This window comes from Asparagus officinalis, chromosome 4 (assembly GCF_001876935.1).
Source record: "Asparagus officinalis chromosome 4, Aspof.V1, whole genome shotgun sequence".
NCBI lineage: Eukaryota > Viridiplantae > Streptophyta > Magnoliopsida > Asparagales > Asparagaceae > Asparagus > Asparagus officinalis.
In genome coordinates, this window is record NC_033797.1 from 60,552,252 (window position 1) to 60,557,554 (window position 5,303).

General features: G+C 39.6%; 1 long non-coding RNA gene across 1 annotated transcript; it reads right to left on the reverse strand.

Annotated features, from left to right (window-relative positions):
• On the reverse strand, positions 3,465 to 3,836 carry LOC109836509. The gene is made up of 3 exons (XR_002245981.1): positions 3,804 to 3,836; positions 3,616 to 3,708; positions 3,465 to 3,490 (listed from the first exon to the last, which is right to left on the reverse strand). It is a non-coding gene; the product is annotated as an uncharacterized LOC109836509 (long non-coding RNA).

Sequence of the window (5,303 nt, forward strand, 5' to 3'; positions counted from 1 at the left end):
AAGGTTTCGTCATCACTCAGATTGTAGGTGGAGAACGTGAGCAGCATGCAAACAATGAGGTTGGTCACATCGACATGTTCGTTGACCAACCTCAAAGCCAGCAACCGCAACTTTCCCGCGCCGACCCGGAATTGATTGAAGTGACTTGGGACGGCAGGCAAATGACGGTGGAGAAAGAGCTGTGGCAACGATTTCTCCAGGCCCAAGGCATTGGGCCGTCTACCCTTCCTCGCGACAAGGGTTTCTCCCACGATTGCGCTTCGAGCAAGGGGAGCGAGGGAGGAGCAGCCGACCCCTAAGTTATCATCAATTGTAAATTCCCATATGTTTTGCTTAACTTGATGACGTTTAGCTCTGTTAACAACCTAGTAATTTATGATAAGCTTTTCGGAATGATTATACCTCTGATAAATTTAAGCCATTTGTTATTAACCTCGTGGATTTGCTGTTAAGGTTACCCCTTTGGGGGTTTGTTGTTAATTCAGGAGCTTACTGTTTTGCGTTGTGCTGTTGAGCTTATGGTTGCATTTGAAGCACACATTAGCAGAATCACGCGATGTTAACCTTATAATATTTACATGTATATTGTTATTAACAACAAAGAATTGTAAGATAACATTTACAAACTGAATTTGAAGGGTTAACATCGCATGATTCTGCTAATGTTAGTATGTTGTTAAGCTTTGGTGTTTGTTTATGAGGTTACGGTTTTGTTGTTGAACTCATGGGCTTGCTGTTAATGTGATACCTTGGGGGATTGTTGTTAAGCCTTGGGGATCTGGCATATCGTAAACTATTGGCTGACAAATACAAAAATCTTTTCAAATTCATTTTGGTTGCATTTGAAGCACACATTAGCAGAATCATGAGATGTTAACCTTATAATATTTACATGTATATTGTTATTAACAACAAAGAATTGTAATATAACATTTACAAACTGAATTTGAAGGGTTAACATCGCATGATTCTGCTAATGTTAGTATGTTGTTAAGCTTTGGTGTTTGTTGATGAGGTTACAGTTTTGTTGTTGAACTCATGGGTTTGCTGTTAATGTTATCCCTTGAGGGTTTGTTTGCAAATTCAGTTTGGTTGCACTTGAAATCTTTACCTCATCAGTTTGGTTGCATTTGAAGCACACATTAGCAAAATCATGCGATATTAACCTTATAATATTTACATGTATATTGTTATTAACAACAAAGAATTGTAATATATCATTTACAAAAAATCTACATCTCAACGTCATCATCGTCAAGTTTTCCCGTATCTTTTTTCCTCTTCCTGCCTTCAATCAGTAAATACGCTGCTAGCTTCGCACGAACCACCCATGTGTTATGCTCTACGGGCGTGACGTGCAGGACATCTCTACCTTTGATAATCGCTTGTACGAACTGGTAGACATAGATCCCACAGTCATACCTGCAGACAAAAACAAGGAAGCATTGTGACCACTGTTGCTTTCAAACAAAACATAACAACAAACTCGTAACCTTAACAATCAGTTTCCAACATTGAATTCCAACAAGGGTTCCGGTAAACTTACGACCCCTTTTGCTCCTCACACGGAACTTTGATTGGGTCGAATACGCTGCGCAATTGGTTCTCATTGAAGCCAGCTTTAATGTAGTTAAAGGCTTTGACGATTTTGAGCACAGGTTCCCAATGTCCAGATCTCTCCTTCAAGGAGTCGTAATGCCTGGCAATATCATTTTCGACATCAAACTCCAGTAGACGCCAATGATCGCCTTGGACAATGGGAACTAAGAGGTTAGTACACCCTGCATCGACCAAGTGTTTGATATAGATATCATGCAGTTCTTTGTAATCTGGTTTCGCCATATGTATCTGGTGCTGCAATAAAAAATTAACCCGATCATGTTCCTTTTAACATAGATTATGTGCTGATAGGTAGGAGTACGCCACGCCAGACATAAACTTACACTAAACCAAACAGGGACCACCCCGAATTTTATACTAGACGACGATATCTTATTTTAATAAGTTGACAACAAGTAAGTAATAATAGTATTGTTAAATATGCTAATGAATAAATACCAATCGAAAATCTTACTGCATCATCCAGTCGCCCACCGCGTAATATATTGAGGATCTCAAGCCGGGTAATAGACCCTGTTGATCCATTGTACACTTTAATAAAACTGCAAACAGGGACAAAATAAAAATTATAGTTAGCAACTAACAGTTAGCAGCAAGAACAAACCAGTAAATTTAACAACAGACCCTTAACCTAAACAACAAACCCGTAACCTTAACAAAAAACCCTTAACCATAACAACAAACTCGTAACCTTAACATCCAACCCGTAGCCTTAACAACTATCACGCAACCTTAACAACAAATGAATAACTATAATAAAAAACCCTTAAACTAAACAACAAACAATAACCATAACAAAAAAAACTCGTAACCATAACAACAAACCAGTAACCTTAACAACTATCACGCAACCTTAACAAAAAATCAACAACTATAACAAAAAACACTTAACCTAAACAACAAATAATAATCATAACAAAAAAACCCGTAACCATAACAATTAACCCGTAACCTTAACATCAAACCCGTAGCCTTAACAACTAACACGCAACCTTAACAACAAATGAATAACTATAACTAAAAACGAGTAACCTAAACAATAAATCAATAACCATAACAAACAACCCATAACCATAACAACAAAACAGTAACTTTAACATCAAACCCGTAACCTTAACAACTAACACGCAACCTTAACTACAAATCAATAACTATAACAAAAAACCCTTAACCTAATCTACAAATCAATAACCATACCAAAAAACCCATAACCATAACAACAAACCCGTAAACTAAACAACAAACGTAAATACTTGAGATATGAGGTAAATACTTACTTGTTATATCTGCAAATGCAAAAATGGTTGAGAGTTTTTTTTCTCCTCTTCCGTCAGCAGCGCAGCAACATCTGCTGACACCTTATAATTATGTACAAATGTGTCCTTGTCGCCCAAAAACTTGATGATGAAGCCTGCTGGAAAGAGAATCCCCTCGTTCAGCTTATTCATGTACATTTCTTCTTCTAAGCTCATAGGGGAACTCATGTGTTTTTTTCAGATAGAGTGGGCGTCACTTTGTAGCCGAGCAGGAGCCAACTCTGCTACCTTTTCCTGCACCTGCGCTTCCTCCTCCCCAACCACTTCTATTATTGCCTTGTTCCCTATGTTGTCTTTTTCTTTCTTCTTCTTCCCTTCAGTGTAAGGGGTGACTACCCACTTGGAAGGCTTCACCGATCTTTTGCATATCTTCCGTTTAGGGGGTGCAGCAGCGGCCACCTTCTCGCGTGCCCCCGTTGCACCCCTCTTTCTCTTATTCAAAGCCCTTGAAAACACAATAGGAGCATCTTCGTCATCAGTTGATGTCTCTATTGCTGATGGAGGGGCATTCTCTGATTGCTTTATTTCCATCCCAGTGTCCTCCCGCAGAGTGTCTGATTCCAAACAATCCATTCGAAGTATAAATATTAAGAAAACTTAGCCCCTTCTATCTAAACTTAACAATTTCATAGTAACTCTAACAACTGATGCCTAAACACATGGTGAAAAAGTTGCTAACCTATACAAGTTTGCGTCTCCCCATCACCTGCAGAAGGGACTTCAACCGCCGGCGTTATTTCCCTTCCAGTGCCCTCGCGTTGAGTGCCTGTTTCTGATAATATTCAGAGTATAAACAATCAAAAGCTTAACAACCAATACGTAGACATAACAACCAATCTCTAACGTATAGTGCACAAGCAAGCTGACCTGTACAAGTTAGCAGCTCCTTCGCTGGCAGGGACACCTTCTCTCCCTCGTTTATTTCTGCCTCAAGAACCTTGTCAATGCGATAGGCCTCTGGTGGAGGTAATTCTCCTGGCGGAGCATCTTCACTCTCCTTGTGGATATCAGAAAAAATGGTTGTGGAGAGGCCCTCCCTGTTGGAGGGGCCTCACTCTCCTTATTAGCTTCATCAAATAATAATGATTTATTAACATCTCCCTCGTACTGTACATCAATGCCACCCACGGTGCCTGGAGTGTCTGATTCAAAAAATAAACACAAATGAGCTTAGGTACGTCATTGTCAAAAAAAACATAGCATCAGTTACATAACCCTAACAACTAACCCAGATACTTAACAATCAATCTCTAACCTTGGCAATAAATCCCTAACCTTAACATTAGATCCGTAAAGTTAACAATACATTTTTAACCTTAACAAAAAATCCATATACTTATCAATCAATCTTTAAACATAACACGCAAACGTAATTGCAAGCCACATATCAATGGGCTGGACACCAATCCTGTAGTGCTCTTATCCTTGTATACAGAGAGGGTTCCGGATCGTGCTTCGCTTAGTTCCTCTCTCAGTCTTCTATTTTGAGCAGACAGCTTAGCCACCTTCACAGAAAGAGCACTTATCTTTACACGGTCTGCAGCAATCATACCCTTGAATTTATTCTCGTTCTTGCGACGTAATGCTTGGTTCATTGCCGCGATGCTCTTCCAGTAGATAACTTGCTGAGGCCATTCTATTTGCTTAACTGCCTTATTTGGCTGCTCGGCGTCTTCATCAATATCCTGTGGCATCACATATGCAATGGACAGGTAGAGTATTATTAAAAGGATTAATTAATTAAAAAACAAATGAAATCCACGATTGCTAAGTTCTTATAACTGCATCAATTGGGATGTCGTCATCTTCTGCTCTCCTCTTCTTCTTGTGAAGAAGGTCTCTTGGGCCTCTGCTCTCCTCTTCTTCTTGTGAAGAAGGTCTCTTGGGCCACGAGCCCTGCCGGCGTCTACTGCAGTCAGTCCCTTAATCCTCCTCTTCTCTCTCTCACACATCTTCCCTTTCTCTATTCCCTGCTCCTTCCCCCACAAACCTCCCTCGATTCTTTGAAGTTGTCTATGTTGCTGTGGAAGCTTTATCGTAGCTTTGCTTGCTTTAGCAACAACAGTGGCCAATCTCAAAGAACCAGCAATCTCCCCAAGTCTCACCCAATTTGTCAGGGGAGGCCTCATCGTACAACCAACTGCTGGCTTCTTGATGCCGGTAAGTTCATAATACCACAACTGCACATTAGAGAAATAAAATCTTAACAAACACCTTTATCCGTAACAATTAATAAGTAACCCTAACAATAAAAACGTAACCTTAACAACCAAACCGTAATATTAACACGTAACAATTAATAAGTAACCCTAACAATAAAAACGTAACCTTAACAACCAAACCGTAATATTAACAACAAAACCATAA